We start from the raw sequence: 14,266 nt of genomic DNA on the forward strand, positions 1-14,266 counted from the left end.
CCCAGGGGCGGGGTGGGGACCCGGGAGGCCCTGCCCACCGGAGGGGGGAGGAGGAGGAGGAGGCTGGGGCAGTCCCAGGGTGACTTAGCCCGTCCCCGCCCCGCTTGCCCGGGTCCCCTTAGTCATAACGTCGGTATTTGCTACGCCCTTCCTAGGTGCCAATCACTGTCCTAAGCGCTGGGGACGTGAGCAAGGCCCCGCCGCTTAGCTGCGTGACTGTGGGCAAGTCGCTTCAACTTCCCTGGGCCCCAGTTCCCTCATCTGTCAAATGGGGATTAATCAGTCGGTCGTGTTTATTGAGCGCTTACGGTGTGCAGAGCACCGGACTAAGCGCTTGGGAAGGACAAGGTGGCAACGTCGAGAGACGGTCCCTACCCAACGGTGGGCTCACAGTCTAGAAGGGGGATTAAGACCGTGAGCCCCCGGTGGGACCACCTGGTCACCTTGTAACCTCCCCAGCGCTTAGAACGGTGCTTTGCACATGGTAAGCGCTTAATAAATGCCATTATTATTATTATTATTATCAGGCTGTATTGAGCGCTTACTGTGTGCAGAGCACTGTACCAAGCGCTTGGGAAGTACAAGTGGGCAACGTACAGAGACGGTCCCTACCCAACAGTGGGCCTGGAATGCCCTCCCTCTGCCCATCCGCCAAGCTAGCTCTCTTCCTCCCTTCAAGGCCCTACTGAGAGCTCACCTCCTCCAGGAGGCCTTCCCAGACTGAGCCCCTTCCTTCCTCTCCCCCTCGTCCCCCTCTCCATTCCCCCCATCTTACCTCCTTCCCTTCCCCACAGCACCTGTATATATATATGTTTGTACATATTTATTACTCTATTTTACTTGTACGTATCTATTCTATTTATTTTATTTTGTTAGTATGTTTGGTTTTGTTCTCCGTCTCCCCCTTTTAGACTGTGAGCCCACTGTTGGGTAGGGACTGTCTCTATATGTTGCCAACTTGTACTTCCCAAGCGCTTAGTACAGTGCTCTGCACACAGTAAGCGCTCAATAAATACGATTGATTGATTGATTGAGCACTTACTGTGTGCAGAGTACTGTACTAAGCGCTTGGGAAGTACAAGTGGGCAACATACAGAGACGGTCCCTACCCAACAGTGGACTCACAGACTAGAAGGGTTGTCCCACGGGAGGCTCTCAGTTTTAATCCCCATTTTACAGATGAGGGAACTGAGGCCCAGTGAAGTGACTTGCCCAAAGTCACACAGCTGACAATTGGCAGAGCCCTTCTTCTTCTCCTCCTCCTCCTCTGCCCGCTCCCTTTTTGGGGGCCGGCGCCGGCCGAACTGGTTTTTCCAGGGTCCCGAGCGAGGCAGATGCGGATTCCCACCGCTGGGCAAGGACTGGGCCGGGCTTCCCCCTGCCCGGCCCCGAGAAGCAGCGTGGCTCAATGGAAAGAGCCCGGGCTTTGGAGTCAAAGGTCACAGGTTCAAATCCCAGCTCTGCCAATTGTTAGCTGTGTGACTTTGGGCAAGTCACTTCCCTGGGCCTCAGTTACCTCATCTGGAAAATGGGGATTAAGACCGTGAGCCCCCCTGTGGGACAACTTGATCACCTTGTAACCTACCCAGCGCTTAGAACAGTGCTTTGCACATAGCAAGCACTTAATAAATGCCATTCTTATTATTATTATTCATTCAATCATATTGATTGAGCGCTTACTGTGTGCAGAGCACTGGACTAAGCGCTTGGGAACTACAAATCAACAACAGAAAGAGACGGTCCCTACCCAACAACGGGCTCACGGACTAGAAACGGGCTCTCCCCGTCCCTCCTCAACCCTGTTTGCTCTCAGCTCTGCTGTGTGACCTTGGGCAAGTCACTTCCCCTCCCTGGGCCTCAGGGACCTCAACTGTAAAGTGGGGATTGAAACTGGGAGCCCCGTGTGGGACAGGGGCCGTGTCCAACTCGATTTGCTTGTATCCACCCCGGGGCTTAGTACGGTGCCCTGCACATAGGAAGCGCTTAACAAGTACCATCAACAACACCTTGGAGCCGGCTCATGCCTCGTGACATTTTGGCCAGACCCGCTAGGACAAAGGCCGACTGAGCCCTGGGCGGCCGGGATTTGAAGTACATGCTTGTGGTGGACAGAGCAAGGAGAGGCGGTGGTCCAGAAAGGGGAGCTGAGGGAGCGGATAGGAATTCACTTATGAGACAGGAACGATGTCTGACCTGGTAAACTTGTATCTGCCCCACCGCTTAGGACGCTGCTTGACACATAGTAAGCTTTTAACAAGTACCATAAAAACAAAAATTCCACCGTTCCTGAGCCTGTGCTGTAGGCTGCACCCCCTCTCCTCCCCACTCCCGGCAGAGACCCCCATGTTCTAACCCCCCCAAACTCAGCCGTGGTTTTGTGTCTCGTTTGTGTGCAGCTCGGCTCACATCAACACCAGGTCCCTGGCCTTCCAATGTATTACTATTGTTGTTATTCTTATTTTGGTATTTAAGTGCTTACTATGTTCCAGGCGCTGTACTAAGTGCTGGAGTAGATACAAGATATTCGGGTCGGACACAGTCCCTGTCTCACATAGGGCTTTCAGTCTCCATTTCACAGGTAACTGAGGCCCAGAGAAGTGAAGTGACTTGTCCAGGGTCACACAGCAGACATGTGGCAGAAATGGGATTAGAACCCAGGTCCTTCTGAGCCCCAGGACCGTGCTCTGTCCACTAGCTTTAATTCCCAGCACCCCCTCTGCCCCTGCCCTTCTCTCTCTGGTCCCCCTCGTCCCCAACCTCACCTCTGCCCGTGTCCCTTCAGTGTCCCCAATTGCTGCCCTTCACCCTCCCAAACCCCTGGTCTTTCATTCATTCAGTCATATTTACTGAGTACTTACTGTGTGTGGAGTACTGTACTAAGCACTTGGGAGAGTACAATACAACAATAAACAGACATATTCCCTGCCCAGAACAAGCTTAAAGTCTAGAGGGGGAGAGAGACATTAATAGAAACAAATTACAGATGCAATAATAATAATAAAATATATTGGTATTTGTTAAGCGCTTACTATGTGCCAAGCACTGTTCTAAGCGCTGGAGTAGACACAATCAATCACTCATATTTATTGAACGCTTGGTACAGTGCTCTGCACTGTACTAAGCGCTTGGGAAGTACAAATTGGCAACATATAGAGACAGTCCCTACCCAACGTTGGGCTCACAGTCTAAAAGGGGGAGACAGAGAACAAAACCAAACATACTAACAAAATAAAATAAATAGATATGTACAAGTAAAATAAATAAATACAAGGTGATCAGGTTGTCCCACTTGGGGCTTCACAGTCTTAATCTCCATTTTACAGATGAGGTAACAGGCACAGAGAAGTTAAGTGACTTGCCCACAGTCACAAAGCTGACAAGTGGCAGAGCCGGGATTAGAACCCACGTCCTCTGACTCCCAAATCCGTGCTCTTTCTACTAAACCACGCTGCTTCTCAGATATGGACATGAGTGCTGTGGGACTGCGAGGGTGGATGATAAAGGGGCAGGTCAGGGAGATGCAGAAGGGAGTGAGGGAAGAGGAAAGGAGAGATTAGTCAGGAAAGGCTTTGAATGTCTGTCGGATATAAAGAGAGAGGGCATTCCAGGCCAGAGGCAGGCCGTGGGCGAGAGAGCGGCGATGAGATAGACAAGATCGAGGTACAGTGAGAAGGTAGGAGTTGGAGGCGTGAAATGTGCCAGCTGAGATGTAGTAGAGAGGTGAGGTAGGAGGGAGCAAGGGAATTGAGTGCTTTAAAGCCAATGATGAGGAGCTTTTGTTTGATGCGGAGGTGGGTGGGCAACCACTGGAGTTTCTTGAGGAGTGGGGAAACATGGCCCCAGTGTTTCTGCAGAAAAATGATCCGGGCAGCAGAGTGAATTATGGACTAGAGTGGGGAGAGACAGGAGGCTGGGAGATCACCAAGGGGAGAGATACAGTAATCAAGGTGGGATAGGATAAATGATTGTCTCCTCCCCGCTCCTTATAGGGTGGGCAAGTAACGTGTCAACCAACTGTTGTATTGCAGTTGTGGTGTTTGTTAAACATTCCTATGTGCCAAGCACTGGGGTAGGTACAAGGTAATCAGGTCCCACATAATAATGATAGTAATGGCATTTATTAAGCGCTTACTATGTGCAGAGCACTGTTCTAAGCACTGGGGAGGTTACAAGGTGATCAGGTTGTCCCATGTGGGACTCACGGTCTTGATCCCCATTCTACAGATGAGGTAACTCAGGCACAGAGAAGTTAAGTGACTTACCCAAAGTCACACAGCTGACAGACTGTGAGCCCACTGTTGGGTAGGGACTGTCTCTATATGTTGCCAATTTGTACTTCCCAAGCGCTTAGTACAGTGCTCTGCACATAGTAAGCGCTCAATAAATACGATTGATGATGATGATGATGACAATTGGCAGAGCAGGGATTTGAACCCATGACCTCTGACTCCAAAGCCCGGGCTCTTTCCACTGAGCCACGCTGCTTCTCACGTGGGGCTCATCGTCTAAGTAGGAGGGAGAACTGGTACTCTCCCAAGAATTTATTAGTAATAATAACAACACTTCCTATGTTCGAGGCACTGAACTAAGTGCTGGGGGCTGGGTACAAACAAATTGGGTTGGAAACAGTCCCTGTCCCAAATAATAATAATAATAATCAATGGCATTAAGTGCAAAGCACTGTTCCAAGCGCTGGGGAGGTTACAAGGTGATCAGGTTGTCCCACGGGAGGCTCACAGTTTTAATCCCCATTTTACAGATGAGGGAACTGAGGCGCAAAGAAGTGAAGTGACTGGCCCCAAATCACAGCTGACAAGGGGTGGAGCTGGGATTTGAACCCACGACCGGGTTCTAAACACTACGGCATGCTGCATAGTACGGTTCCCTGCACAGAACAAGCGCTCAATAAATACCACTGATTGAAGATTGATGGAGGCCCTGCCTTTTTTCTCCCTAACTTCCTGGATCCAGCCTCTAGCCCCTAATATCCCTGCCCCCTTCCACGTGTAAGATTCCCTCCCCGTGGTGTTTTGGGACCCCCGTCTCGCCGTGGGGTGGTGGGGTGTGGCGCCCGCCCCCGAGGAAGTTAAAGTGGAGGGAGCCTGGGGAGGGGGGCGGTTGCAAGCGCCGTTGTTTTTTCCTCTCTTCTTTGTTCACCGTGTGGTTTCTCTTTCTCTCTGTTCTCGGATGTGGTTGACAAGCGAGAAGGCACCTGGGCTCGGTTCCTACGTCGAGCTGATGGCGCGGGAGGAGGAGGAGATGAGGCAAACAGAATGAAATTTTAGACCGTGAGCCCACTGTTGGGTAGGGACTGTCTCTATATGTTGCCACCTTGTACTTCCCAAGCGCTTAGTACAGTGCTCTGCGCACAGTAAGCGCTGAATAAATACGATTGATGATGATGAAAATCTGACGTTATACCCTTTAGGCTGCAGGGACACCCCCCCCCCCCCCCCCCGGGGGGCTTGGGGAGGGATAGGATAGGAGCAGAATCAGCCAGTCGTATCTATTGAGTGCTTGGGAGTCTTAATGTAGTACAACCGTCTTGATAGACACATTCCCTGGCCACAGTGACCTGACAGACTGGAGGGGATTACAGAAGTTTTGGCCTAGTGGGAAGAGTATAGTCCCGGGAGTCAGAGGACCTGGATCCTAATCTGCCACTTCCATGCTGTGTGACCTCAGGCAAACCATTTAACTTCCCTGGGTCTCAGGGAAGTTCCTTCATCAGCAAAATGGGGAATCAAAACTGTTCTCCCTCCTACTTAGAGCCTTAAGTGGGACCTGTTTATTTTGTATCTACCCCAGCACTTAGTACAGTGACATCACAGTCTTCAGTACATCATCATCATCATTATCATCAATCGTATTGATTGAGCGCTTACTGTGTGCAGAGCACTGTACTAAGCGCTTGGGAAGTACAAAATGGCAACATATAGAGACAGTCCCTACCCAACAGTGGGCTCAGTCTAAAAGGGGGAGACAGAGAACAAAACCAAACATACTAACAAAATAAAATAAATAGAACAGATATGTACAAGTAAAATTAATAAATAAATAAATAGAGTAATAAATATGTACAAACATATATACAGGTGCTGTGGGGAAGGGAAGGAGGTAAGATGGGAGACCCTTCCCTGCCACAGGGAGATTTCAATCAATCAATCATATTTACTGAGTGTTTACGGTGTGCAGAGCATTGTATTAAATGCTTGGGAAAGTACAACAGAGCAATCACCTTGCCCCCTTCCACTTCACTTTGCTACTCTCCTACAACCCTGCCCACACGCTTTGCTCCTCTAATACTAACCTTCTCACTGTTTCTCTATCTAGTCTGTCTTGTTGCCGACCTCTCAACCACGTCCTGCCTCTGGCCTGGGACGCCTTCCCTCCTCATATCTGACGACTCCCCCCTGCTTCAAGCTTATTGAAGGCACATCTCCTCCAAGAGGCCTTCCGTGACTGAGCCCTCTTTTCCCCTTCTCCCTCTCCCTTCTGTATCACCCTGATTTGGTACCTTTATTCATCCCCCGCTTCCCAGCGCCATAGCACTTATGTCCATATCTGTAATTTATTTGTTTATAGTAATGTCTGTCTCACCCTTTAGACTATAAACTCATGGTGAGCAGGGAACGTGTCTGTTTATTATTGTATTGTACTTTCCCAAGCACTTAGTACAGTGCTCCCCACCCAGTAAGCACTCAATAAATAGGACTGAATGAATGAATGAACAGAGTTGGTAGATATGGTCCCTGTCCACAACAAGCTTACAGTCTAGACGGCTGCACTCTTAATAATAATAATATTGGGGAAGCAGCATGGCGTGGTGTAGTGGCTAAAACACGGGCCTGGGAGTAAGAAGTTCATGGGTTCCAATCCCTGCTCTGCCACTGTCTGCTGTGTGACCTTAGGCAAATCACTTCATTTCTCTGTACCTCAGTCACCTCATCTGTAAATGGGGAATAAGACTGTGAGCCCAATTTGGAACAGGGACTGTGTCCAACCTGATTTGCTTGTATCCACCCCGGTGCTTAGTACAGAGCCTGGCACATAGTAAGTGCCAACAGATAATAACTTACTATATGCCAGGACCTTTTCTAAGCGCCGAGGTAGAGACAAGTTAATCAGTTTGGACACAGTCCCTGTCCCACGTGGGGCTGACGGTCTTAATCCCCATTTTACGGATGAGGTAACCGAAGCCTTGTCTTCCCTCCCAAACCTTGTCCTCTCCCTGACTTTCCCATCTCTGTTGACGGCACTACCATCCTTCCCGTCTCACAAGCCCGCAACCTTGGTGTCATCCTCGACTCCGCTCTCTCATTTACCCCTCACATCCAAGCCGTCACCAAAACCTGCCGGTCTCAGCTCCGCAACATTGCCAAGATCCGCCCTTTCCTCTCCATCCAAACTGCTACCCTGCTCATTCAAGCTCTCATCCTATCCCGTCTGGACTACTGCACTAGCCTTCTCTCTGATCTCCCATCCTCGTGTCTCTCTCCACTTCAATCCATACTTCATGCTGCTGCCCAGATTATCTTTGTCCAGAAACGCTCTGGACATATTACTCCCCTCCTCAAAAACCTCCAATGGCTACCGATCAATCTGCGCATCAGGCAGAAACTCCTCACCCTGGGCTTCAAGGCTCTCCATCACCTCGCCCCCTCCTACCTCACCTCCCTTCTCTCCTTCTACTGCCCAGCCTGCACCCTCCGCTCCTCCACCACTAATCTCCTCACTGTACCTCGCTCTCGCCTGTCCCGTCATCGACCCCCGGCCCACGTCATCCCCCGGGCCTGGAATGCCCTCCCTCTGCCCATCCGCCAAGCTAGCTCTCTTCCTCCCTTCAAGGCCCTGCTGAGAGCTCACCTCCTCCAGGAGGCCTTCCCAGACTGAGCCCCTTCCTTCCTCTCCCCCTCGCCCCCCTCTCCATCCCCCCATCTTACCTCCTTCCCTTCCCCACAGCACCTGTATATATGTATATATGGTTGTACATATTTATTACTCTATTTATTTATTTATTTATTTATTTTACTTGTACATTTCTATCCTACTTAGTTTATTTTGTTGGTATGTTTGGTTCTGTTCTCTGTCTCCCCCTTTTAGACTGTGAGCCCACTGTTGGGTAGGGACTGTCTCTATGTGATGCCAATTTGTACTTCCCAAGCGCTTAGTACAGTGCTCTGCACATAGTAAGCGCTCAATAAATACGATTGATTGATTGATTGATTGAAGCCCAGAGAAGTGAAGTGACTTGCCCGAGGTCACACAGCGGACAAGTGGCAGAGCTCCTGAGTCCCAGGCCCCGTGTTCTATCCACTGAACCACACTGCTTCTTCTGACTGTATTGTGCTTAGTACAGTGCTTGGCCCTTAACTAGTGTGAGCCCACTGTTGGGTAGGGACCGTCTCTCTATGTTGCCAACTTGTACTTCCCAAGCGCTTAGTACAGTGCTCTGCACACAGTAAGTGCTCAATAAATACAACTGATTGATTGATTTAGCAAATACTACAATTATGGGTTGGACTCGACAGCATAAGACAAGACATTATTAGGGGTCCTGGCTGTAGAGAGACCCAACCCCCCCCAGAGAGACTCAGGCTCAGAGACCTCCTCCCTGTCCGGTCCCCCAAAGAGGGGCTGAGCTGCAGATGTGAGAAACCCGGTGGGTTTAGGGAGGAAGGGATGACAGGGGGGTGGGGTGGGGGAATGTCACCCCAGGGCTATGGCCAGTGTGGCAACCTTGTGGGTTACTGACTAGGGTCTGGGGGCAGGTCAAGCACGGGACGCTTCAGGCCCTCTAAAGAGAAGCAGCGTGGCTTAGTGGAAAGAGCACAGGCTTGGGAGTCAGAGGACGTGGGTTCTAATCCCAGCTCTGCCCACTTGTCAGCTGGGTGGCCTTGGGCAACCCACTTCACTTCTCTGTGCCTCAGTTATCTCATCTGTAAAATGGGGGTGAAGACTGTGAGCCCCACCTAGGACAACCTGATTACCTTGTACCTACCCCAGCGCTTAGAACAGTGCTTGGCAGATTAGTAAGCGCTTAACAAATACCATCATTGTTATTATTAAAGGCTAAAAAAATCGGGCCTGACTATGCCTGAGGGGATGGGAGGCAGGAAAAGGAAGTCATCCCCGCCCCCACCCCCCCACCCAGACACACACACGCTTGCCCACACTCCCGGCAAACAATTGCGGAGACACAATGCTCTGAACTCATCCAGATTCCGGTGAAGATAGCCACCCTCGCCAGCCTCTTTTGTTACTAGGTGCTTAAAGGGGGGTGAGGGGGTGGGGCGGGGGGAGAGGGTTGGCAGCCCCCTGCCCCGAAAGCCCGCCCTGGGGCCCAAGCTGGGGAGATCCGGGGGTCCCCTGGACGTCCCCCTGCCATGCTGCCCCAGTTTGGGGGGAGAGGGGTGCCCAAACCGTCCCGCCCCCTGGCACCCTCCTCCCCCGCGGTTCGGGTAGCTGAAAGGAGGGAGATTCCGGGCGGGCCGGGGGGCCCAACGGTTAGAGGCGGGGCGGGGGCGGGGGCGGGGGCGGGGGCCCCCCGGGGCCCTCCCGGCTTGTCAGTCCACAAGCCACTGCCAACTTGCCCAGGGCCCCGTTGCCGGGGGCCTCGCTTGGCCATTTCTCACCCGACCGGTCCTGCCCGCCTCCCCGGGGGGCCTCTCGAGGTCAGCAGGCCTGGGGGCGTCGGGGGGGAGGGGGCTCGGGAGATGGGGAGTGGGGGGGGAGGGGAAGGGGGGCATTGGGTTTAAGGATTGGGGGCCCAGAAGGGGGATGGCCATGCGGGTCACTAGGAGGCTGAAGGCCCCGGGATGGGGTCTCTAGGGGACCAGAAGGGATTGGTGGGTGTCCCCGGGGGAGATTCCGGGGGTCCCGGAGTGGGGGGCAGTCCCTGGATCTGAGGTTCAGAGCATCCGTGTCGCCCCCACCCCCTAACCCTTGAGAAGCAGCGTGGCTTAGGGGCAAGAGCCCGGGTTTGGGAGGCAGAAGTCATGGGTTCTAATCCCGGCTCCGCCACTTGTCGCCTGGAGGATGATTTGTTAAGCGCTTACTATATGCAAGCGCTGGGGATACAAGGGGATCAGCTGGATGACCTTGGGCAACCCACTTCACTTCTCTGAGCCTCAGTTACCTCATCTGTAAAAGGGGGTTTAAGAGCTCACCTCCTCCAGGAGGCCTTCCCAGACTGAGCTCCTTCCTTCCTCTCCCCCTCGTCCCCCTCTCCATCCCCCCATCTTACCTCTTTCCCTTCCCCACAGCACCTGTATATATGTATATATGTTTGTACATATTTATTACTCTATTTATTTTACTTGTACATATCTATTCTATTTATTTTATTTTGTTAGTATGTTTGGTTTTGTTCTCTGTCTCCCCCTTTTAGACTGTGAGCCCACTGTTGGGTAGGGACTGTCTCTATATGTTGCCAACTTGCACTTCCCAAGCGCTTAGTAGAGTGCTCTGCACACAGTAAGCGCTCAATAAATACGATTGATAGAAGGGTTGTCCCACGGGAGGCTCACAGTTTTATATGTTGCCAATTTGTACTTCCCAAGCGCTTAGTACAGTGCTCTGCACATAGCGCTCAATAAATACGATTGATGATGATGATGATGACGTGAGAGCCGTACGGACAACCTGATTACATTGGATCCACCTCAGCGCTTAGAACAGTGCTTGGCACATAGTAAGCGCTAACAAATGCCATCATTATGATTATTCTTCTCATGAATGATCCAGAACAGTGCTTGGCATATAGAGCTGAACAAACACCATAACTATTATTATTATTCTCATGAAGGATCCAGAACAGTGCTTGGCACATAGCGCTGAACAAATGTCATTATTATTATTATTATTATTATTATTATTCTCATAAATGACGCAGGTCGGAGGAGGGGCAGGAGGGAAGGCATGGTAGATGGGACCCGGTTTGGGGGGCTTTAGAGGCTGTTGGGGGCTTGGGGCAGGGCACAATGAAGATAAAGCTTGGTTTAGTGGCAAGATCCCGGGCTTGGGTGTTAGAGGCCATGGGTTCTAATCCCGGCTCTGCCACTTGTCTGCTGTGTGACCTTGGGTAAGCCACTTTTCTGTGCCTCAGTTCCTTCAGCTGTAAAGTGGGGATTGAGACGGTGAACCCCATGTGGGACAACCTGATGACCTTGCATCTACCCCAGCGCTTAGAATAGTGCACATAGTAAGCACTTAACAAACAACATAATAATAATAATAATTATTATTATTCTCATGAAGGATCCAGAACAGTCCTTGGCATGTAGTAAGCACTTAACAAATACCATTATTATTATTACTGATTATTCTAATGAATGATGCAGGTCGAAGGAGGGGTAGGTTGGAGGTCATGGTGGATGGCACCCCGGTTTTGGGGGGCTTTGGGGGGCTGGGGCGGGGCACGATGAGGATAACAACAGTTGCTTGGCACATAGTAAGCGTATAGTAATACCATCATTATTATAACGCCTAGCTTAGTGGCAAGAGCACGGGCTTGGGAGCCAGAGGCCGTGGGTTCTAATCCCAGCTCCGCCACTTGTCTGCTGTGTGACTTTGGGCAAGTCACTTCACTCCTCTGGGCCTCAGTTCCCTCATCTATAAAATGGGAATTGAGACCGTGAGCCCCACGAGGGACAACCTGATTACCTTGTATCTACCCTAGCGCATAGAACAGTGCTAGGCACATAGTAGGTGCTTAACAAATACCATCATCATCATTATTATTACTATAAAATGCTGGCTGGAGAGGGGAGGGAAAGAGCGCTTAGTACAGTGCGCTGCACTCAGGAAGCTCTAAATACATATGAATGAATGAATGCAGAGAAGGAGGGTCTGCAGCCGAGCCATTGATTCAATCGTATGTATTGAGTGCTTGGGGCCACGGCATGGAGAAGCAGCGTGGCCCACTGGAAAGAGCACGGGTTTTGGAGTCAGAGGTCATGGGTTCAAATCCCGGCTCTGCCCATTGTCAGCTGTGTGACTTTGGGCAAGTCACCTAACTTCTCTGGGCCTCCGTTCCCTCATCTGTAAAATGGGGATGAGGACTGTGAGCCCCACGTGGGACAACCTGATCACCTTATATCTTCTCCAGCGCTTAGAACGGTGCTTCGCACGTAGTAAGAGCTTAACAAATGCCATCATTATTATAATTATTATCCCCAGGGACAGGAGCTAAGGGGCAGGGGGCAGCGGGCAGGGCGCCAGACCGAAGCCTGGGCATGGGCAGGGGCGAGGCCGGCCAGGGGATGGAGGGAGGGTCTCTTCTCCCGGCCACCCCCTGACCCTGGTCCTGGGACGGGGGGGCGGGGGTGACATGCCTAGGCTAACAGGGGCTGTCCCCACCCGCCCCCGGGCCTAAGGCCAAAGTCCCCGTTTGCGACGTCCTCATCCACACCCCCCAATCCGCTCTATATTGACCCCCGCCTTTTAACAGCCAGATTCGGAGGGCAAAGCTCATGAGCAAGAACATCTGCCCTGCAAAATAATAGTAGTAATAATGATGATGGTATTTGTTAAGCTCTTACTACGTGCCAAGCACTATTCTAAGCGCCGGGGTAGTTACAAGGTCAAAGGGTGGTTCCACGTGGGGCTCACAGTCTCAATCCCCATTTTCCAGATGAGGTCACTGAGGCCCAGAGAAGGGAAGTGGCTTGCCCAAGGTCACACAGCAGTCAAGTGGCGGAGTTGGGAGTAGAACCCAAGCCGCTGGCTCCCAAGTCTGTGCCGTTTCCATTAAGCCATCCCTTCAGAGGTCATGGGTTCGAATTCCGACTCCACCACGTGTCTGCTGTGTGACCTTGGGCAAGTCACTTAACTTCGCTGAGCCTCAGTGACCTCATCTGTAAAATGGGGATTAAGACTGTGAGCCCCACGTGGGACAACTTGATCACCTTGTATCCCCCCGCAGTGCTTAGGACAGTGCTCTGCACACAGTAAGCGCTTAACAAATGCGATTATTATTATTATTATTATTAAAGGGTCCGGTCCCCTTTCCACCGCCTCCAACACACTCCCCATCTCCTGTGGCTGAGGTGAGTTGTCAGGCCTCAACCCAAATACCTGTCCATGTGGGGTGAGGCTCTTGGCAGGTAGAATGCAGACCCCCCCCCCCCCCCCCCCCGGCCCCCCACGTCAGCTTCTGCTATTGGGGGGGGGGGGGGGGGCGGGAGGGGCCGTGGGCGGGAGCCTCTTCCCCAAACCTGGCCCCGCAGGGATGGGAGGGGGTGGGAGAAGGTGAGTCATCAATCAATCAATTGTATTTATTGAGCGCTTACTATGTGCAGAGCACTGTCATGAGTCATGAAGTTCCGCTGCTGCCAGCCCCACCTTAGTTGTGCCCCAACCCCAGCTCAGACTGCTGGGGCCTGGGGGAGTAAGACTTGTACTTCCCAAGCGCTTAGTACAGTGCTGTGCACACAGTAAGCGCTCAATAAATACGATTGATTGATTGTGAGATTGATTGATGGGGGCTCCTCCTCCACCCTCAGATGGTTCCTGGCTGGGAAAACCAAGGCTCTGGCAGGACAGTGAGCCCACTGTTGGGTAGGGACTGTCTCTATATGTTGTCAACTTGTACTTCCCAAGCGCTTAGTACAGTGCTGTGCACACAGTAAGCGCTCAATAAATACAATTGATTGATTGATTAATTGACAGAGCCTATAGGGAGGCCTCAGGGATCCCAGCCGTCCTGGCCCTCTGGTCCTACCTCTGCTGTTAACCTACGAATCAAGCAAAAACTCCTCACCCTGGGCTTCAAGGCTGTCCATCCATCACCTCGCCCCCTCCTATCTCACCTCCCTTCTCTCCTTCTCCAGCCCAGTCCGCACCCTCCGCTCCTCTGCCGCCGCTAACCTCACTGTACCTCGTTCTCGCCTGTCCCACCGTCGGCCCCCGACCCACATCCTTCCCCTGGCCTGGAATGCCCTCCCTCCACGCATCCACCAAGCTAGCTCTCTTCTTCCCTTCAAAGCCCAACTGAGAGCTCACCTCCTCCAGGAGGCCTTCCCACACTGAGCCCCCTTTTTTCTCTCCTCCCCATCCCCCCCATCCTACCTCCTTCCCCTCCCGACAGCACTTGTGTATATTTGTACAGATCTATTACTCTATTTATTTTACTTGTACATATTTACTATTCTATTTATTTTGTTAATGTTGTGCATATAGCTTTAATTCTATTTGTTCTGACGATTTTGACACCTGTCTACATGTTTTGTTTTGTTGTCTGTCTCCGGCTTCTAGACTGTGAGCC

General features: G+C 51.7%; 1 protein-coding gene across 3 annotated transcripts in view; it reads left to right on the plus strand.

Annotated features, from left to right (window-relative positions):
* The first annotated feature begins 9,203 nt into the window (after positions 1 to 9,203).
* DGKA (diacylglycerol kinase alpha) overlaps positions 9,204 to 14,266 on the plus strand; it is a 28,154-nt gene continuing 23,091 nt past the window's right edge. The window contains exon 1 of one of the 3 annotated variants that reach the window (XM_038752285.1): positions 9,204 to 9,266. The gene's annotated coding sequence lies outside the window, so the exon portion shown is untranslated. Of the gene's footprint in view, positions 9,267 to 9,569; positions 9,675 to 13,033; positions 13,050 to 14,266 lie in introns of those variants that run through there. The other 2 variants (XM_038752284.1, XM_038752288.1) reach the window with 2 other exon arrangements.

Source organism: Tachyglossus aculeatus, chromosome 10 (assembly GCF_015852505.1).
Source record: "Tachyglossus aculeatus isolate mTacAcu1 chromosome 10, mTacAcu1.pri, whole genome shotgun sequence".
Classification (NCBI taxonomy): Eukaryota; Metazoa; Chordata; class Mammalia; order Monotremata; family Tachyglossidae; genus Tachyglossus; species Tachyglossus aculeatus.